Consider the following 23,105-nt stretch of genomic DNA (forward strand, 5'->3'; position numbering starts at 1 on the left):
TCTTCCTCCTCTCAGCCGACTTATGGTCTTTGTTCTTGGCCTTGTCCGCTCCCTGACCAATATTCTCCTTCTCGCTATGGTCTTTCGACCATTCTTAAGCCAACTTGTTATCGAGATGTTGTTGTTCATCCTGAATAGTGATACGTCTCCAACGTATCTATAATTTATGAACTATTCATGCCATGTTTATAACAATTCTATATGGTTTTGGTATGATTTGATTAGAACTAACCCGGACTGACGCTATTTTCAGCAGAACTACCGTGGTGGTGTTTTTGTGCAGAAATAAAATTTCTCGGAATGGGCTGAAAACTTACGGTGAATATTTTTGGAAAATATAAAAAATACTGGAGCAAAAAGATACCAGAGAGGAGTCCCGAGGCAACCACAAGGGTGCCCCCCCTTAGGGCGCGCCTCCATGTCTTGTCACCGCCTCGTGGACCCTCTTGACTTGCCTCCGACGCCAAAAGCTCCTATAATTGAGGAAACTCCAGAACGAAACCTAGATCGGGAGTTCCACCGCCGTAAGCCTCTGTAGCCACGAAAAATCAATCTAGGCCCTCTCCGGCACCCTGCCGGAGGGGGCCATCATCACCGGAGGCCATGGAGGAGGATCCCGGAGGGGGGCATCATCGCCATGGAGGCCAAGGACTAGAGGGAGATCCTCTTCCCATCTAGGGGGGAGGCCATGGAGGAGGAAGCACAAGGGGGAGACTCTCTCCCCCTCTCTCTCGGTGGCGCCGGAGTGCCATCGGGGGAACCATCGCCGCGGTGATCGTCTTCATCAACATCACCATCCTCATCTCTTTTACGCGGTCCACTCTCCCGCACCCCGCTGTAATCCCCTACTTGAACATGGTGCTTTATGCCACATATTATGATCCAATGATGTGTCGCCATCCTATGATGTTTTGAGTAGATTTCTTTTGTCCTTTGGGTTGATTGATGATCTAGATTGGTTTGAGTTGTATGTTTTATTTTGGTGCTGTCCTATGGTGCCTTCCGTGTCGCGCACACGTGAGGGATTCCTGCTATAGGGTGTTGCAATACGTTCATGATTCGCTTATAGTGGGTTGCTAGAGTGACAGAAGCTTAAACCCGAGTAAGGGAGTTGTTGCGTATGGGATAAAGGGGACTTAATACTTTAATGCTATGGTTGGGTTTTACCTTAATGATCTTTAGTAGTTGCGGATGCTTGCTAGAGTTCCAATCATAAGTGCATATGATCCAAGAAGAGAAAGTATGTTAGCTTATGCCTCTCCCTTATGAAATTGCAATGACGACTACCGATCTTCTTAACATTTGCCTAGGACAGTTCCGCACACCGATCCATCATTATTCCACACTCACTATTTATAATATATAGTAAATATTCTAACTTTATATTAACATCACTTACTTTTATATTTTAGTTATTCGATATCATGCAAAGCTATCCTCATCATACCCACAATGTAGTTTTACTTCTCGTTTCTAGTTGGAAGCAAACGTTCGGTGTACGTAGAGTCGTATCAGTGGTAGATAGGACTTGAGAGAATACTGATGTTACCTTTAGCTCCTTGTGGGTTCGACACTCCATACTTATCACTTCCACCTTTGGAAATTGCTACGATGATTCCTTTCACTTGGGGATTATCAAGCTCTTTTCTAGCGCCGTTGCCGGGGAGGTATAGCGTGGGGTTGATATTCTCGTGTGTGCTTGTTTGCTTTCTTCACTAAGTAGATTTTGTTTTTATTTAGTTGTGGGTAAAACAAACAAAATTAAAATACAAAAAAATTTACTTGCCTCTTTTGCCTAAAAACTTTTTCAAAAAGAGAAGTGATTGGAAGGTTATGCATTGGAGAAGTGAGGGTCGACCTTGAACACTTGTGTTCATGCTCATGGAAACAATGTAGAATTTTTCATGGAAGTTTCTCAAAAATAAGTATCCCCTTGTATATATTCATTGTATTACAAAATTAATGTGCCAAGGTTTGGCTTTAGAATGTTTAAATTGCTTGTTTGGTGTGTGCAGCAGAAAAACAGAAACTTTGGTTGTAGTGTTTAAATTTTTTTTACTGGAGCATGATAAAATCTTGAAATTTTTACACATTACCTCACTGAAAAAAATAGATTTTACTAATTTTTTAGAATTTTATATGGAAGTTCCAGATTGCTACAGACTGTCCTGTTCTTGACAGGTTCTGTTTTCTATGTGTTGTTCACTTATTTTGATGAATCTATGGGTAGTATCGGGGGGTATCAACCATGGCGAAGTTAGAATACAGTAGATATAATGCTAATATGAAATTGGAATGAGTTTACAACAGTATCTAAAGGTAGTGATTTGCTTTATTATACTAACGGATCTCACAAAGTTTTTTGTTAAGTTTTGTGTGGATGAAGTGTTCGAAGAACGAGGAGTTACCGATATGAGAAGAATAAGGAGAGGCAAGAGTTCAAGCTTGGGGATGCCCAAGGCACCCCAAGTAAATATTTCAAGGATACTCTAAGCTTGGGGATGCCCCGGTTGGCATCCCATCTTTCTTCTTCAACAATTATCGGTATACCTCAGTTTTTGTTTTGTTCACATGATATGCGTCTTTTGTGTTTATTTCTATTTTATTTCCTTTATGCTCCATGCTAGTATGAGATAGCTCGTCGTTGATTTGTAGAATGATCTTTGTGCTTCACTTAAATCTTTTGAGTATGGCTTTCTAGAATGCTCTTTGTGCTTCACTTAAATCTTTTGAGTACGGCTTTATAGAATGCTTCGTGTGCTTCACTTATATATTTTGAGCTTGGATTTTGGTAAAATCTGTATTAATTGTATAATGCTCCACGAAACTTCACTTATATCCTTTGGAGTATGAATAACATTATCACCAGAATTGGGCTTGGAAGAGTATCATTGTAATATCATGCCTAGCTAAAATGGCATTAAAGAAAAGCGCTTGTTGGGAGACAACCCAATATTTATCCTTACTGTTTGTGTGTTCACATGATTAAGCTACTATAGTAATCATGCTTTATAGCTTTTGTTTCAATAAAGTGCCAAGTAAGACCTTTGGGATGGCTCACGGTGATAGTTAATTTGATCTTGCTGAAAAGCAGAAACTTTTGTGCTCATGGCCACAATTTTAAAAAACCACAGAAGTGTGCTTTTGATCTGAATTTTTTACACAAGATTGATATACAAATTTCCTAGGTTGTCCTAATTTTTCAGAATTTTTGGAGTAGCAGAAGTATGGTTGTTGTTCAGATATCACAGACTGTTCTGTTTCTGGCAGATTCTGTTTTCAATGCATAGTTTGCTTGTTTTCTAGTTTCTGTGGCTTATATTGCTCAATATAAATTGTAGAAATGATATGGTATAGTAGGCATTGTATGAGAACAATTATGAATCTTGTCTTCGACAGTACCAAGGTGAATGATTTACTCTTTATCATACTAACCCGTCTCACGAAGTTCCGTTAAGTTTTGTGTGATTGAAGTCTTCAAGTTTTGGGTGAGATATCGATACGAGGAGAATAAGGAGTGGAAAGACCCTAAGCTTGGGGATGCCCAAGGCACCCCAAGGTAATATTCAAGGAAGACTCAAGCGCCTAAGCTTGGGGATGCCCGGGAAGTCATCCCCTCTTTCGTCTTCAAAACCATCAGTATAACTTACTCGGAGCTATATTGTTATTCGTCACATGATATGTGTTTTGTTTGGAGCGTATTTTCATTTTACTTGCTGTTTGAATAAAATCACTGGATCTGAAATCTTGAATGAGAGAGAGTCCTCCCATGGCTATTTAACTATTTGACTACTCATTGATCTTCACTTATATCTTTTTGGAGTAGTTTGTCATTTGCTCACGTGCTTCACTTATATCCTATGAGTAAATGGTTGAATGAATTGAATATCATAGATCTGAAATTATATATGCTTCATATGCATATCCCATGGGGAGTAATTACTTCACTTATATGAAGTATAGGTGGTAAAATTTATTGAAAGTTAGCAAACTCAACATTGGTCACTTGAGCAATTCATGAAAGAATATTGAAGGAAGAGAGATTTCACATATAAATATACTATCTTCGACATCTTCTATGATTGCGAGCCCCATTAATTATTTTCATACTTGAGCAAATTAGTTGAAGTTGGACAAGTAAGACAATGTAATGAGTTATGTTTGGGTATATTTGCATAGGAGTTATATTGTTATGGATCCTCTAACATGTGGTGCTTGCTTAGGATCTTTTGCTAGCCAAAATTTTGTACTAAGTAGAGATACTACTTGTGCATCCAAAACCCTTAAACCCAGTTTCATGCCATGAGTGTCCACCATATCTACCTATGGATTGAATAAGATCCTTCAAGTAAGTTGTCATCGGTGTAAAGAGCAATAAAAATTTCTCCTAAATATGTATGATCTTTTCTTGTAAGGAAAATAAGCGTTGTACGAACTTGTGGTGGTAAATAAAAGCGATGGACTGCATAATAAAGGTTGTTATCACAAAGGGCAATACAACCGTGACGTTCCTTTGCATTAAGAGTTTGCACATACAACATTTAAAAGCGCATGACAACCTCTGCTTCCCTCTGCGAAGGGCCTATCTTTTACTTTCATGTATTTACTTTTATGCAAGAGTCAATAGTATCCCTTCCTATTTCAACCTCAATTATTCTTTAGTTGGCAAGCATCATGTGGTGGGGAAAGATCCAAGCATATATGGCCATTCAAATATATTTAATCATGAATTATTATTGTTGACAATTGTCTATATGATAAATAAGTTGGGAGGCGAAACATTAAGCCCCTATCTTTCTTTGTGTTTGACGGATGCTATTTGTTCTAAAAATATGCTTTGAGTGTTAGCAATCATGGAAGACTATATGATTTACTAAATCAAAGCTCTTACATAGACCCTTCCTGAAAATAAGATGAATTGCAATTGTTTGATGACTAAGAACATGGTTTGTTAGTTTTCAAGAAACTTTATAGTCTATACTTTAACTTGTGAATAGCTTGCTACTTGATCATGAGAAGTTTTATGAGATGAGCTATTGTTTATGATATATAATGATGCTAGAAAAAGTGTTTGGAACTATCATTGATCAAACTTTTACACTATGCTAGCATTCACACTTCATAAATTATTTCTTTTATCATTTACCTACTCGAGGACGAGCAGGAATTAAGCTTGGGGATGCTGATACGTCTCTGACGTATCTATAATTTATGAAGTATTCATGCCATGTTTATAAAAAATTTATATGGTTTTGGTATGATTTGATTAGAAGACTGACGCTGTTTTCAGCAGAACTACCGTGTTGTTGTTTTTATGTAGAAATAGAAGTTCTCGGAATGGGCTGAAAACTTACGGAGAATATTTTTGGAAAATATAAAAAATACTGGAGCAAAAAAAACCAAATGGTAGTTTGCGATGGCAGAGGAGATTGCTGCCCTTGAGCACACTGGCACATGGGATCTGGTTTCTCTTCATCCCCATGTTTGTCCCATCACTTGTAAGTGGGTCTATAAGATTAAAACTCCCTCTGATGGTTCTCTTGAGCGTTATAAAGCTCGGCTTGTGGCTTGTGGCTTTCAGCAGGAGCATGGTCGTGATTACGATGAGACTTTTGCTCCTGTGGCCCATATGACCGTTGTCCGCACACTTCTCGTCGTGGCCTCTGTTCGCCACTAGTCCATGTCTCAGCTTGATGTTAATAATGCATTTCTTAATGGTGAGTTGCGTGAGGAAGTTTATATGCAGCCACCACCTGGGTATTCAGTTCCTGATGGCATGGTTTGCCATCTTCGTCGCTCTCTATATGGCCTTAAGCAAGCCCCCGGCGCTTGGTTTGAGTGTTTTGCCTCAGTGGTCACTGCAGCTGGTTTTTCTCCCAGTGCTCATGATCCAGTGTTGTTTGTCCACCTTTCTGCTCATGGTCGCACTCTTCTTCTTCTTCTATATGTTGATGACATGATCATCATTGGCGACGATCTTGAGTACATTGCCTTTGTCAAGGCCCATCTCAGTGAGTAGTTTTCTATGTTTGATCTTGGTCCTCTTTGTTACTTTCTTGGGATTGAGATTTCCTCCATCTCTGATAGCTTTTTTATTTCCCAAGAAAAGTATATCCAGGATCTTCTTGCTCGTGCGGCTCTTAGTGATGAGCGCACTGTTGAGACTCCTATGGAGCTTAATGTTCACCTTTGTGCTTCTGATGGCGAGCCCTTGTCTGATCCAACTCGTTATCGTAATCTTGTTGGGAGTCTTGTCTATTTCGTTGTTACTCGTCCGGATATCTCCTATCCTGTCCATATCCTAAGTTAGTCTGTTTGTTCTCCCACTTCGGTTCACTATAATCAACTTCTTCGTGGGCTACGATATCTTTGTGGCACGATCTCTCACTATATCTTCTTTCCTCGACCTAACTCATTACAGCTCCAGGCCTATTCGGATGCTGCCTGGGCTAGTGATCCTTCAGATCGTCATTCACTTTCTGCTTACTATGTCTTTCTTGGTGGTTCTCTCATTGCTTGGAAGACGAAGAAATAGACTGCAGTTTCCCGTTCGAGTGCAGAGGCTGAGTTGCGAGCTATGGCTCTTCTCACGGCAGAGGTGACTTGGTTACGCTGGTTACTTGAGAATTTTGGTGTTACTGTTACTACACCTACTACACTCTTGTCAGACAGTACATGTGCTATCAGTATTGCGTGGGACCCCGTGAAGCATGAGCTTACCAAGCATATTGGTGTCGATGCTTTCTTTGTGCACGCTAGTGTGTAGGATCATGTTATTGCTCTTAAGTATGTGTCTTCCGAGTTACAGCCGACGGACTTCTTCACGAAGGCCCAAACTAGAGCGCAACATGGATTTTACCTCTCCAAACTCAGTGTTGTGTATCCATCATGAGTTTTTTACCTCTCCAAACTCAGTGTTGTGGATCCACCATGAGTTTGAGGGGGGGGGGGTGTTAGAGTTATACTTATGGTGGATTTTGGCCTTTTGATAATACTATGTTGCATATAGGGGTGGGCATTCGGTATAAACCAGAAAGGAAAACGTTTGGCTCCGGAGCGCTGGCCGAACATTGGGTCGGTCGCTCCTTCTTCCTTGCGTCTCCTTCTTCCTCGCGACTCCTGCATCTCCCCGCATCTCGTGCACGCAGCAACCCCACATATGGAACAGCTTGTCGGGGGGCGCGCGCCGCGCTTTCCTGCTCCCCCCCCCCCCGGGTCGCAGCAACACGTCTCCCCTCCCGCTCGACCATGGTCTCAAGCTTGCGGCGACCATCGCAACTCTGCGCGGTGACCATCCCATCTCACCGGTAACCGGGGTGACCACGGGAGATGCTGTAACCGGGGACGACGGGGTGCTACCACGACGATGTCCATGTGCTGCAACCCCGCGGCGGCCGGGGTGTGCGACGGCAATGACCGAGGTGACCGCGGGCTGCAACCACAGTTTTTCTGTCGCTGATAGCCATTTGAAGCTTTTCCCATATATGGTTGAATCTTTTTCTGTCAACGTTGGCAACTTTTCTCTGGTTTGAAGTGTCTAATTGGAGCTTTTTTCCAACGGTTGAAGCTGTTTTCATACACGGTTGAGGCTTTTTCCATCCATGATCGAAGCTTTTCTGTAAACGATTTGAAACTTGTTTCGTTCTTGAGCGGCGCTTGATTGAAGTTCTCTCTATCATCTGGTTGAAACTTTTTCAATCTAAGGTTGAAGCATTTTTGTGCGAGCAGTTGCATATCCCCCTGATTCGCAGTGCCGGTTGAAGCTTTTCCATATAGGGGTTGAAGCTTTTCCATCCAGGGGTTGAAGCTTTTTTCCAGCGTTTACAACACAGGGGGTTTGCGACGGTTTCAATGCCGCCGACTGAATGAGGTGGCCGTCATCGTCGGCTGCAGCGAGCATTAACGGCGAGGGGCGGTGGCGGAGCTACACCCATCGTCGTTGAGAGCTGCAACGGCAGGTGCAGCTGTTGCATGGGTCGAGGTGACGACGAAGACGGCTGACGAGGGTGGTGACTGGCGACTAGGACGGTCAGCCGAAGAGGATGAGATGGCGACTAGCGAACGAGGAGGGTCCCCACCTGCGACGAGGACGGCCACCAAAGGGAACTGGAGGCACGGCGACGAGGACGCCGAGCGGGAGCTGCAGATCTAGCCCGAGGTAGAAGAAGCCCGGGATGAATCGTTTTTTTTTTTTGCTGCATCCAATGGCCACGCGGGCTCGCATCCAAGGGCTGGGACGCGGCCGGCCAAAACTTTTCGACCGGTGCGCCGGCACCTAGCATCGCCCAACCAGAAATTCGGTTTCTACCGTTTGATTTTTTCACAATTTTGGTTTTCAGATTTACTAACCGAAAAAGTCAACCCAAAAGGGCTAACCAAAACTTTCAGTTAACCGAGTAATTCAATTCGGTTTGCGGTTTACACCGAGAAGCATTGCTTTAAGCAATTTGTGGTCATGGTGGCTGCTGCAACCTATTATATACCCGAAGCTCTGTGCCCCATTTGCTTCGTCCAAGCGAGGTGGGACTAAACGAACATCACGTTCAGACTTGTCTGGCCGACTCTCGCACACGGGCTGATTCCGATGCATGTGGTCGGCCCACAGCCCACAAAAGGGACGTCCATGGTCTCTTTTGCTGGTTGTACATGGGCTGGGTGATTCCTATTTGGCGCTTAAGTGCTCGTTCGCAAACGGGCGCCTGCAAGCGCGGCCGGTTGGGCTCGGCCCAATTTGCTCTACTACTTTCTCTGGTTAAAAAGAAAAAAGACCGCGCGCGTAAAGGATTCAAACCTGCGACCTCCTACTCGAGGGCTGGCTGATGTAACCACCCCGCCAACAAGCACAGTCATGCTTACCTTCTAACCTATAGGTATTTTATTCAATCCTTTTCCCTTTTTCTTTTTTTCGTTTTCCTTTTTTGTTTTTGTTTTTCTTTTTCTTCTTTTTCCTTGACCGATGAATTGTCCCCAAATATGCGAACATTCTTTGAATTTGTTGAACTTTTATTCAAATCGATGAACTTTTTTCAAAATCCATGAACTTTTTTGAATTTTGATGATTTTTTACATGAACTTTTTTTTTGAATTTTGATGAACTTTTTTCAAATTTAATGAACTTTTTTTAATTGGATGAACTTTTTTTCAATTTTGTGAACTTTTTTTAAAATTGATGAACTTTTTTTCGAATCTATGAACTTTTTTCAAATCCGATGAAATTTTTTTAAATTCAATGAACTTTTTTCAAAATCGATAAACCTTTTCCAAAAATTTATGAACCTTTTTTAAAGAGATGAAATTTTTTTAAATTGATGAAATTTTTCTTTAGATCTGTAAACCTGTTTTTATTTCACATTTTTATTTCGTAATTCGTAAGAAATAGGAAAATTGGGTGGTTTCTCAAAAAGAAAAAGAAAAAAATGGCTGCTAGCGAGAGGCCGAGCGAGCGACGGATATAGCGATCAAACTCAGCGATTGTTTTCGTTTCCCCGAGCGAGCGAGCGCGCTCGTGGGCCGGCCCATGCTAGCTACAGTGCAAGCGCCAGCTCGTCAACGAGCGCCTACAGCGCTGACTAGGGGCTCCCCACGGGCTGAGTTGTCAAGCTCTGTTTAGCAGAACACCCATGCCTACTTAGCGTAGAGTTTTGTCTAAAAAAAAAAAACCTTAGCGTAGAGTTTTCTCGAAACAAAACAAAAACTTAGCGTACAGAAGTGTACGGGAAAATGAGCAACGCTCTTCGTCCATACTGCCAGAGCCCAAGAGAGAACTCCATACCAGTATGTCTGACATGTCCAGTTCGGTGTTATTTCGGTCAACCGAGATACGTACCAAATCAACAGAAGTTAGTTCGGTTATTGCAAGTAGAAACCAAAAATTATCTGTTCTAAAAAGAAAAACCGAAAATTCAGTTTTTTCGGTTTGGGCTTTGGTCCGGAGTTCGGATTGTCGGTTTTTATGCCCACCTCTTCTTTTTTTTTTGCGAAAAAAATTTCAATCTATTCATCTTCAATAATGGCAGTACAACAAATACCAAAAATAAAAATTACATCCAGATTCGTAGACCACCTAGCGACGACTACAAGCACCGAAGCGAGCCGAAGGCGCGCTGCCGTCATCGCCCCTCCATCGCCGGAGCCGGGCACAACTTGTTGTAGTAGACAGTCGGGAAGTCGTCGTGCTAAGGCCCCATAGGACCAGCACCCCTGAACAGCAACCGCCGCCGATGAAAAATAACGTAGATCGGAAGGATCCAAACTGAAGACACACGAACGTAGACAAATAACGACGAGATCCGAGCAAATCCACCAAAGATAGATCTGCCGGAGACACACCTCCACACGCCCACCAACGATGCTAGACGCACCGCCGGAACGGGGGCTAGGCGGGGAGACCTTTATTCCATCTTCAGAGAGCCGCCGCCGTCTCGCCTTCCTGAGTAGGACACAAACCCTAACAAGATTGAAAAAAAAGACTAAAAACGGAGCCCTCCCGCCGGCCCTTGCCAGGATCCACCGCGCCTCCATGGCCCTAGGGCCACCGGAGATGAGGCGGACCTGCGCCGGTGCCCGCGAGAGGCACAAACCCTAACTTTCTTTCTTGGAGAAGGAGGAGGAGGCGGAGCCCTAATTTTTATGCCCACCTCTAGTTGCATATTTTTTCTAACAGTAATAAAGTGTGGTGACTACTGTAAAAAATATATGAAGAAAAGCTTGCCAAGCCGCTAAGGCCTTGTACAATGGTAGGTGCTTAAGGAAGGTGTTTAGACAAATAAACCAAGTTTTCTTTAAGCACCGATGCTTATTTATACATGATAGATACTTAATTAGGCGTCTCTCCGGTAGAAATAGGCGTCGATGCTTCAGAAAAAACCAGTTTATTTTTCTTTTCCTTAGGGCTAACCGGTTTAAGCACCACCCTAATCACAAGGCCTAAGAGCTAAAAACGGCCCAGTTAGGGCCGAATTTGGCACCGGCGGATCCAGGCTGAACCTGGCGCGCTGGGGGACGCCGGGGGAAACATTTTTGGCGCGAAAGCCTGGTGGACCTGCCGAGTCAGCGACCAGGCGCGTTCGTCGTCCTCATCGCCTCGGTTTCCCGCGGGGTATCAATGCCAAGGTTGCCGCCGATCAGCCTTCCATTGATTCCTCACGGGCGGTGCAATGAAGGCGCATCGACGCGTGTTTCGCCCCTCCCGCAACGCGTACACACGCATGCCGCCCGCGCCGCCCCACGCCGCAATAAGAGCCGCCCCCTCCCGCGCCAGCGGCCGCACACACTCCTCCCCCCCCCTCGCCGAGGACGACCCTTTCTCGCCGCCGACGCCCCCTCTCTCCCAGCCGATGCCCCCTCCTCCGACGACAATGGCAGAGCGCTACCCCAGCGACGGAGCGGTGGCCAATGGCTTCGGCCGCCGCCACCTACACGAGGACGAGGCCCGCCTCCTCTACGAGGCAGACTTCCGAGCCCCGCCGGACATGCGGGTGCTAGGCTCCTGGAGGCTCAGCACCGGCAGCGTCCCGGTGCCTCCAACGCCCACCAGCGCTGATCGGTGCACAGAGATCGCGCGCATCCGGTCGTCGCTGCCGGAGCAGGCACGGAACCAGCCGAGGTACGCCCCCGACAGCAACACGCTGTGGACGGCATACTTCGACCACCTCCACCAACGGCGTCGAGCCCCGCAACCGTCTCAACTCCGAGGGGCGGCGCCAATGGTGGGGCGGCGCCAATGGTGGGGCGTCCCCGACCGCACCCTCGAAGCTGTCCTCGAGCACATCGAGGCCGGCAACACGCCGCGCTTGGAGTACCCGGCGTCCCCCTCCTTCTCTCGCCGCCGCAGCAGCTCCTGGAAGTCGCGTCGAATGGAGACGACGTCCTCCTCGTTGTCGGGCTCCCTTTCCTCCGGATCGCCGGCACTCCGCCCCGTCAAGCCAGAGCCACAGGAGACGTCGCTCGCACGGCGCACCCGCGGCGGCGCCCTCGTCATCAACAAGGGTGGTCGTGGCCCCTTTCCTCCCTCTTCCCGCCTAGTCACGCCGAAGACCGAGCCGGGGCTCCTCGCCGTCAAGGAGCATGAGGCCATGGCCGCCAACAAGGAGACCGGCCTGAAATGGGCGTGGGACGACTACGTCCGGCAGAAGATGGAGCGCCAGCGCCGCGCCCTCGAGCAGATCACCGCCCAGCGCTGCGGCCGCGAGAAGGGCGGCATCATCATCCTCGACGACAGCTACGAGGAGGCGCCCGGGCCGTCCAACCCCGTCCGCCACGGCGACCCAGGGCTGGGATGCAGCAGGGACGACGGCGGCGTGCAAGGGACGGGGGCAGCAGCGACGACTACACCAAGATGTACCGGTTGCTCGCCATGTAGAAGGCGGGCGGGCGGGCCGGGGGGGGGGGGGGGGGGGGGGGCTAGTAGTAGTAGTTTTTTTAGTTTGGTTTTGAATTTATGTTTTAACCTTACCGATTAGGTCCCGCTTGAACCTGTGCAACTGATACGTTGGGCACAGCATCTGCCTTCTGCCTCATTACGCATCGCCCACCCAACCAGAGGCTTGCCTTTCGATATTTCAGAAATTAGTTAATGGTTTATTTTTGTGGTAAAATTACTGGTAACTTCAAAATCCGGTCTTCCACAAAATCTGGTATGAGTACAGAAACAGGAGCACATCATGTTGGAAATATTAGCACTTTCTTGAGATTAACCACCACTTGCCGTACACATGCATGGGCCCTAGAGATTAACCAGGGATTATTGTCTTATATGGGCCTAAGCCCATCAACAATCCAACACATCATAGCACTGCTAAACAATCTCTACTTCTGATATTGCTCGTTACTTGGGAGTACTTTGTACAAATGAACCAATTCATACTTGTCTTAAAAAACAATCATCACAATAGTAGGAGAAAAATAGGCACCAAATCAAATAAATGGACAAGACCTCGAACCTCAGTTGATAACTAGATAGATTGCCAGACCAAACCAGCATAAAATTTATGAACAAAAGAGCGAAAAGATATATGCAACAATGACAACATTTTTCACAAAGCATCATACAAGCGCAGAGTCTTCCACGGCCGCTGCATATAATAAGTGAGCGGCATCACCTAGCTCTCTTAAGAAATCTTCTGTATCTCTGTTTGTGGGACCTATCAAGCAGCAGCATTAGTCCAACATAGGTCCCGCACAAACCAAACGGGTACCTGCGAACGATGCCCAGCAATGGTCACATACAGAAAGATACAAGGTAACCGTTAACAAATTGAGCAAGATTTGACAACTCACTTGATGCGATCTAATTTCTTTTGCCGGGAAAAGACAGATACGATCCACTGGATGAAACAGAACAGAAGCAAATCAGCAAAGAAACTAAGGTTTACCCTATAGTTGCCATGTAATACTAATATCTGCTTGAACCGGATTAAAACATGCAAATATAGTAAATTGAGTACTCTGCATTATCATTGAAGTGAGCTGCTCAATTCTTTACTCCCCCTTTCCCCATTCTTCCTATCTTGCTGACAGGTGGGTCAGTTCATCGAAGTTTAGACAAAGTTCATAAAAAATCATGGAAATAATTGCCCCGTAAATTTAATTTAATATCCAGGAGAATGAGGTCAGGGAGGCTTTAAAAAGGATGAAAGCAGACACAGCGATGGACCCTGATTGTATCCCTATTGAGGTGTGGAGAGGCCACGGAGACATAGCAATAGTATGGTTAATTAAGATTTTCAACCTTATTTTTTGAGCAAACAAGATGGCTGAAAAATGAAGGCGAAGTATATTAGTACCGATCTACAAGAACAAGTGGGATGTTCAAAGTTGTACTAATTACAGTGGGATTAAGCTGATGAGCCATATAATGAAGCTATGGGAGAGTCTTGGGCACCGCTTAAGAAGAATGACAAGCATGCCCAGGAATCAATTTGGTTTCATGCCTGAGAGATCGACCATGTAACCCATTTTCAGGAGAATAAGGACCTGACATGATCATTGACTTGGAGAAAGCTACAATAAGATACTGCAGAATGTCATGTGATGAGCCTTGGAGAAACACAAAGACTCAAGAAAGTACATTACCCTTATCAAGGACATCTACGATAATACTGTGGCAAGTTTGAACAAGTGATCGCGACACTAATGACATTCTGATTAAAATAGGACTGCATCAAGGGTCAGCTTTGACCCCTTACCTTTTTGCATTTGCAATGGACGAGGTCATAAGGGATATACAAGGAGATATCCATGGTGTATGCTCTTTGCAGATGATGTGGTGCTAGTCGACGATAGTCGGACAAAGGTTAATAGAAAGTAAGAGTTGTGGAGACGGACTTTGGAATCGAAAGGTTTTAGACTTAGTAGAACTAAAACTAAGTACCTCCTTGGAGGTCTTTTCTATCTTTTCAATGAAATGAAACGCAAATGTCCTTTACGTTTTCTCAAAAAAAGTACATGAGGTTAGGTTTCAGTACTACTAGGCACGATAACAAGTAAGTTAGCTTTGATGGGCAGGTGGTGCCTCAGAAGGTCACCTTTCGATATCTAGGGTCAATGAACGTGATATCCATGAAGATGTCAGCCGTTGAATCAAAACTGGACGGATGAAGTGGCGCCAAGCTTCTAGCGTCGTGACAAGAGTGCCACAAAACCCAAAAGGCAGGTTTTATACGATGCCGACTCAACCTACCATGTTATATGAAGCTGGATGTTGGTCAAGTAAAAGGGGACATGTCAAACAGTTAGGTGTAACAGAGATGCACACATTGAGATGAATATGTGGCCACACAAGAAAGGACCGGGTCCGGAATGATGATATTCATGGTAGAATTGGGGTAGCACCGACTGCAGAGAAGCTTGTCCAACATAAGATGGTCTGGGCATAGCGTACGGTTAAAGCGTGTTGATAATGCCAAGAGAGGTCAAGATAGAAACATGACAACGGAGAATTACGTAAAGAAAGATCTAAAGGACGGGAATATCACCAAGGAAATAGCCATGGACAGGACGCGTGGAAGTTCCTATCCACATGCCAGAACTATAACTTGATTTCGAGATCTTATGGGTTTCAACTCTAGCCTACCCAACTTGTTTGGAAATGAAAGGCTTTGATGTTGTTGTCGTAACCATACCACAATTTGCACAACAATGCTGTCAGGCGCCATGAGAGCTATGGCAGGTTATAGTCAACTGTGCATAGGTCAAACCTCATGCTTAATAATAAAATGTCAGTAATGATCCAGTCCTGACGCCTCACATGTTGATGACATTCACGTATTTTACTCTGTTTAAGGACATTTGGTAGCAGACCTGACACTAACCCATATAATAAATAAACGTTCGGTCATGATCCAATTCTGACACTTCACATGTTGATGTGTAATGTCACGCATACTGTTCTGTTTACAGGACATTCGTAGCACACCTGTTTTGTAATGTCACGCATACTAACCCATATACATCCATTTGAGGGACAAGTTTTTTCGTACGGAGGGAGTAACAAAGAACTTGATTTCATGTCAGACTGCTTTCTTCCGCTGTTTGGTAGTATAATGGAATACAACAAAGTGTCTTCTAATTCAGGTTTGATGGATTAGAAGATGTTCACGTACTGACTGAGTGAACTAAGAAAATGGGGCCTAAAGATCGAATGCAACAGATGCACAAGAAAGAAACAATTTGTCCGTATCCTCAAATTGACAAATTATAAGGCATATTTTGCTCATGTGTTTGGTGACACTATAACCCAAATACTCCCTTCGCTCATTATTATAAGATGTTTTGGATATTTTCAATATGGACTACGTATGGACTGAAATGAGTAAACAAACATACCAAACATACATCCGATTTGGAAAAAAGTTAGAACATCTTATAAAGTGAATGGAGGAAGTAGTATTTTAAGAATTTTAATTGCTGTAAGAAACAGAGGGGGGGGGGGGGGGGGGGGGGGATATTTCAAGAATATTGCACAGTACTCATGTGAAATGAGGGTGAACCACCACCCCTTTGACCAGTGCATGATGCCTACCCCTAATCTAGCAGCTGTGTTGCCGTGAATAAAATAATAAGGAATAAATAAATACCATGCTGGTGATATACAAATAATGACTAAATTCTCAGGTTACTCCCTCCGTTTTTATTTACTTCGCATATTAGTTTTGGTCAAAGTCAAGCTTTACAAACTTTGACAAAGTTTATAGACAAAAATATTAACATATACAATAACAAATCAATACCATTAGATTCGTTGTTGAATGTACTTCCACATCATATAGATTTGTTATGCTAAATATTTATATTCATTTCTAAACTTTATAAAGTTTGACCTCAGTCAACTCTAATATGCGAAGTAAATAAAAACGGAGGGAGTACTTAATACTGCAGCCTATTTAAAACTGGGTGCATATATACAAGTGAAATTACACAAACCACCAACTATTGAGGTTAATTTTGCACACAACATGCACTCTTCAGATTTATTGGACAAAACACCATCTATTGATGTAACCAAGAATTACGAGTCGACAAGTCGAGCTGAGGTTGAGACTCACGTGACTACTGCTGGACTAGTCGACATGGTACTGTACTGCTGAACTATACATAGTGTGTACTCCCTCCGTTCACAAATACTACCAAGATGTTTTGGGTATTTCAATATGGACTGCATAAGGACTAAAATGAGTGAATAAACACACTAAAACGTGTCTATATACATCCGATTCACAGAAAAAATAGAACATGTTACATTTGTGAACGGAAGAAGTAGTATATAGAGTACTACTCCCTCCGTTCCTAAATACTCCCTCCGTCCCAAAATTCTTGTCTTAGATTTGTCTAAATACGGATGTATCAAGTCACGTTTTAGTATTAGGTACATCCGTATCTAGACAAATCTAAGACAAGAATTTTGGGACAGAGGGAGTATAAGTCTTCTTAGGGATTTCAATATGGACTACATACGGATGTATATAGACATACTTTAGAGTGTAGATTCACTCATTTTGCTCCGTATGCAGTCCATATTGGAATCTCTAAAAAGACTTATATTTAGGAACGGAGGGAGTATATAGTACAGTATAGTATACAATAAAAATTGAATGCATGGGAAGTGGATGAAGAATGTGAGGCTGGGCCAATATTCAATGGCCATGGCCGCAGCAGAGAAATCAAACCCAAGAAGAAGGGAAGGAGAGAAGGGAGAAATTACTTGCTGATGAGTGATATTTTTACACTCATTCACCCTTTGTTTAAACCGAGATATTCGCTCCGATATTGCTACTAATGACTAAAGAATGCAAAGGATTCCACAAATCATCTCTTTGATGTGTTTCCACAGGAAATGGCCTAAAAAGTGAAGAAAACACGTGTGAACATGGAAAGGAGTGGAAAAGGAGATAGAAGAAATCAGGAGGTGCACCAGAGAAAACAGCACAAAAGACGGCGTTCCCGTGGATTCTGAGGCTCCTCGTCCACCTGAACAACTTTTATAAAGGGAACCACGCCAGAATGTCAACAGAACGTCCACAAGCGAAGCCAGAACAGAGCCACCTTCATCCCCTCTCATCAACCCTAGCCGCCGCCATTTCCATCTCCATAGCCACCATCACCACTATAGTTCATCTTCCTCTAGTTCATACTTGTAATTGTGCATCGCACAAGGCATCCATTGTAAGATATATTATCAATCGATCGATCTTCAAGATTTGTTCTTCATGTGATCTGATCTCAATGTGTGAGTAGTTCAGTAAGGTATGGGTTGAGGCCTAGGCCTTGCAACCCGTTGTATTTGGTGTGGGGATCAATGAAAGTGCTTTGAATTAACGGCCCGTATATGTGAAATAAAATTATTCTGTAGATGTCTCTTGTCTCGTCCGCGTTCTTCATCCCTGCAGGTACCCAGGATCATGGAGAGCAAGCCACGGAGAGGCTAAGGGCAGGGAGAACGTAAAGTGTTATTCTGAACACCGGTGACAGAAGGGTTCGCGCGGTGGTTTTCAAGTTAGTTTTCACGCCAGTGGCAAGGCTCGAGTCTGTGCGGCTGATCCTTGACCTACCGGCGAACCGGGGCTGGGAGGTTCACCACATGGACGTCAAGTCGGCGCTCCTCAACGGCGACCTTGAGGAGGAGGTTCAGGTGTCTCAACCGCCGGGCTTCACCGCCAACCATCACGAGCACGGCATGTACAGGCTACACAAGGCCCTGTACGGGCTGCGGCAAGCACTGAGGGCATGGAATGCCAAGCTAGACACGAGATTGGCATCGCTCAACTACACGCGCAGCGCCTCGGAGCACGGTGTGTATGCACGAGGGACCAGGGACGCACAACTAATCGTCGGCATCTACGTCGACGACCCTGTCATCACCGGAGTTGAGCAACACGACATGCACTGCTTCAAGGAAGAAATGAAGCAGCTCTTCAGAATGAGTAACCTCAAGCTGCTACACCTTAGGCTGGAGGTGAACTAGGAGCGCGGATGTATGTACAATCACCCAGGCCGCCTATGCCAGCAAGATGCTCAAATGAGTGGGCATGGCGGACTGCAATGCCACGCACACCCCAATGAAGGCCTGCTGCAATAGCAGGGAGAACAAGGAGAGGCCAGTGGACGCGAAGTTCTACCGCACTGTCATCGGTAGCCTCAGGTACTTGGTACACACCCGACCAGACATCGAGTTCCCAGTCGGGTTCCCGAGCAGATTCATGAAGGCGCTAGCCAGCGATCATCTCGTGGCAGGTTCATGGACCATTTACGCTATCATACCGTGGGTACGCTCTCTTTCCTCATCTCTAATAGACCTAAGTTGCAGTGTGTCTCTATAGGATGCTAGTGCTTGCTGCCGCTCAAACCTCCCCATTTTTTTAGAACAATGCATACTTAGAATAGATCTGATGTAAGTCTTGCGCGGAGTACATCATGTGCTCATCTTGTTTTTCAACCACCAATTGTTGCAAAGGACTACTCCGACTTCGACGGCGACTACTATGTTGAGCTTGCACGCGATGAGTGGACCAGAGGTTCCCCGGTGGCTGGCTGAGATTGTGGGCAGGACGTTGTTTATCCCCAGCCCTCTTAGGCCATTTGCTTTTTTGTCTGCGCTCAAACTATTTGATCTTTTCTTGGATGATGTAACCTTGGATCTTTCAGGTCTCTAGATGTAATACTTACTCCCTCCGTCAAAGTTGTACTAAATCAGCTACACTTATTTTGGGACGGAGGGAGTACTATTTTAGCTCATGTGTGCATCGTTCCTATGTTATATTGTCGTTTGAGTCTTGTAATGATACAACGACGTAAAAAAAACATAAGTACTCCCTCCGTCCGGAAATACTTGTCCTAGGAATGGTTGTATCTAGACTTATTTTAGTTATAGATACATCCATTTTATTCATTTCTAGGACAAGTATTTCCGGACGGAGGGAGTATGTATTAATGTGTGTATGTATGAAAATAAACGTTATGGCAGGACTACAGATCTGCACGTATCCAAAGTTGGCAGAAAGCTAAATTTGGAATAGTTCCAAATCCGGGGTCCGACACCGGCCCAGGAGCACCAGCGCAGCATGGATGGATAGTGGGGACGCGGCGGCAACGGCTGCATGGAGAGGGCTTGGGCACAAGGAAATGTGAGAGGATCCAGCCCGCATCGATGACTACTCTCGCCCAGCTGACGTGGTGGTAAAAACGGGATTCTCCCAAGTGCTTTGGGGGGGGGGGGGGGGGGGGGGGGGGTGATTACTAAACCGGGTGGCTAGTTCAGAGCGTGCAATAACCGGTTTTAAAGTTGGGGGTTGAACCTTAAACCGAGTGGCAAGTTTAGGGTTATAAAGTGAACTTCTCTCCTTAAAATATCCAAATAAGGTGAGCCACTGCAGTAGTGCAACCACAAATATTCCTAATTTGATAAAGGACTACAATTATGACTTTCGGCTAGTTATATCGAGCAATAAAGCACTTCTAATAACTTACTCTGATCATATTCAGCGCACATATAGCAATGCCTTGTTGCATGTCTAGATTATTACTATTACAATGCATGTGGTTTGCTCAAAACCCAGTATAACAACATGAAGAAATGAAGAATACTTAAATGTACCGGTTTACTTATAACTCATGGATCACTATGAACAAACTAAGAATTTATAGAAGCACGAGACCAGCTGAGTTTACCTTAATTGCGGTCACAATGAAGAATTTCACGCAGAAAGGCTGCCTCTTCACCAACTTCCTCTTTGGCGCTACCACCGCTTGCGGCACTGGATGCAATTTCAATGAAACTGCAGGCAATGGTGCTGCCTCCTCGCAGGGCTGGTGAGCGATATCCTTGAGCATCACAACCTGCGCCTTCTCTGCTCCCATCGACATGATTGCATGCCGCATCGACTCCCGATCTGCCTCAAGTGCTTGTAGCCTTGCACTGAGCTTTTGTATCTGCTGCTCCTCAGCCCACGCCCCAACCCCATCAACAAAGCCCACGTCATTCCCATCGGCGTCTGAAAGTAGCAGCAGTCCTCAGGTGCGGCGACAGGCACACGATGCACTGCGTCCACAGTGTACACCCGGTCGCAGTCATCATCCTGGTCCGACACGTCCCGCTCCACCACGTACGTGAACTCATCAGCCGCTGCAATGCGGCCATCATAGAAGCTGTCATTGGAGAGTGCGCGCCCATGGCGCTGGCGCCGTGGTGAAGCATCTCGGCCGGGCATTGTATAGAGCATGTGGTGGGTGCGTGGAGTACCGACGTCGGAGGGCGCAGGATAATCGAGGCATTGGATGGAAGGGTAGTCGTCAGCGAAGAGGTGGTCCCCCGCGGCGGCTGTGGGAGATGAGGGGAGGAACGACGGGGAGAGGAACCCGAGCTGGATGAGGCGGGAGCGGCACACCCGGAGCTGCTCCGAGAGCGACTGGATGGAGGCATCACGCCGCGCGATGGCGTCGTGGAGGGCGGCGACCTCGGAGGCGTCGTGCGCGAACCGCTCCTCGGCGAACCGCCGGAACTGGCGCGCCTCCATCATGGCCTCGGACTTGTCCCGCTGCAGGCGCAGGATCATGGACATGGCCTCGCTGGCGGCCTCGGCAGCGGCGCGGCGCTCCGCCTCGAGCTCCTCCTGCAGCTCCGCCATGCCGCTCTGCTGCCACGCGACCGCCTCACGCGGCGCGGCCGCCTCGTCACCGGGCCCCACCCGCGCAACGGCCTCCGCTGGCAGGTTCCGCTTGCGGAGCGTGACGCGCGCAGGGGCGGCCGTCACCGGCGCCTGGTCATCCCCGCTGCCGCAGAGCGGGCACGCGTCGCCGCCGCCGCCGGGGTCGCTCGCCATGGCGGAAGAAGGGCAAGCCACAGGCAGGCATGCGTGGTGTAGGCGCCCGCGCAGGAGGCGAGGGCGGCGTTGCGGCGGTTAGGGTGAGAGGGTGCGGTCAAAGCCGAGGAGAGGCGCGGCGCGAAAGGTGGCCTCGAAGCGAAGGAGTCTGCGGCTCGGTGATTTCTTTTCCCAGATTTGCTATTTCACATCTATAGACGTGAAATATCTCACATCTAATTTTAAGCTGTTGGATCTCGACTCTTTATAAGATTCGTGCAAATGTAGTTTTTTGTTTGTCGCGCTCGTTTTCTGGCTGTCACCCTCGCTAGTGGGGCATTGTCTCGTGCAAGACCTTTTTCATTGGAAAACGTTTCTAGCCGGGGCGTCGGCCAAAGGGTGTGTCGGTTCCATCAATGACGCCAGATTTCACTTAATCGCACTGTCCCTTTTGCTTTTCGTTTCTTTTTTTTCCTGCCTTATCTTCTTCCTCCTCCCTTCGTTTCTTATCCATACCTCTCATTGACGCTGAGTTGTTCTGTTCCGAGGAACCCGCCGGGGATGAACTACGGCGGCGCTGCCGCTGCAGGCCAACTGGCGGCGCTGCTGTAGGAGGAACCGCCATGGGCGGATAAATGACCACAACGAGCGCCTCCTCCTTCCTCTCTCCTTTTCTCAAGGAAATCTCACCTACAGCGCACACGAGCGGCATCGGCACCGAGCTTCAATGCTGCAACGGTGAATGGCCGCGTGCTAGAAACGGAGGAGCGACATGCTGGGATACATGCTCCCTTGTGAAGCAACCACCGGCAAGCGTTGGCATGCGACCGGCGAGGCGATATTAGAACCGCCTCATAAAAGGGTTGCAACCATTTGACGAAAAACCTGCAAGCCTAGATCAAAAAAGCTTCAACCGTCAACCGGGAAAGCTTCAACCGTCAACCGGGAAAGCTTCAACCGGCCAATGTCAAACTGAAAAAGTTGCAACCGTTATGAGAAAAGCTTCAACCTTATATAGAAAAAGCCTCAACCGGAGATAAACAAGTTTCTACCGCGTATTTGTTCGACAAAAAAAGTTGCAACCATCGACAGAACAAGATTCGATCGTCGATTAAAAAAGCTTCAACCAACGGTAGAGAGAGCTCTACAGGGGAACTACACAACCAAAAAGCTACAACTGTTCAAAAGGAAAGCTACAATCATAGATTGAAAAAGCTTCAAAGAGTTGTTGTTCTGGGATTCATGGCAAGGCGAGTGCGAGGCGAGCATGCGAGGCGGAAGGGGGAGAATGACGCGTCCACATCAAGCGGGTGGCGCATTTTTGCTACTTTCTTGAGCGGATGGGCTGCCGCCCTCGCGGGAAGGGGACACACATGGTGGTGGCACTACTAGGGAAAACCTTATACACATAGGTACAGCAGTAGCGCTGGTCAAGACAAAGCACTACTGCTACTTATCCGTAGCGAGGGGCAAAAAAGGGTGCTACAGCTATTGTTCTAGCAGTAGCCGTCTGGAGGTAAAAGCGCTACTACTATAATTCCCACACTGTTGCCGGTACGCTAGGATTGTGGAAAACACGCTACCGCTAAGTTCCTTGTAATAGCGCGTTTCCGGTGGAGAGCGCTACTGCTAAGATAAAGAAAATAAAATGAAAAGGAAATAGAAAAGTAAATGAAAATGAAAGAAATAGAAAAAGGAGAAAGGAAAAAAACATGTAAAGAAAAATAAAGAAAAAAGGCATACCAGCAGCGCTTGTTTTCACAAAGCGCTATAGCTACTCTAGCAGTAGCGCTTTCTGTAGGCCCGCGCTAT

At 46.0% G+C, this 23,105-nt stretch overlaps 1 pseudogene; it reads right to left on the bottom strand.

Annotated features, from left to right (window-relative positions):
- Window positions 1–12,794: 12,794 nt before the first annotated feature.
- Window positions 12,795–21,461, bottom strand: LOC109758290 (myosin-binding protein 7-like; annotated as a pseudogene).
- Window positions 21,462–23,105: the final 1,644 nt, after the last annotated feature.

Source organism: Aegilops tauschii, chromosome 4, assembly GCF_002575655.3.
Source record: "Aegilops tauschii subsp. strangulata cultivar AL8/78 chromosome 4, Aet v6.0, whole genome shotgun sequence".
NCBI classification, from domain to species: domain Eukaryota; kingdom Viridiplantae; phylum Streptophyta; class Magnoliopsida; order Poales; family Poaceae; genus Aegilops; species Aegilops tauschii.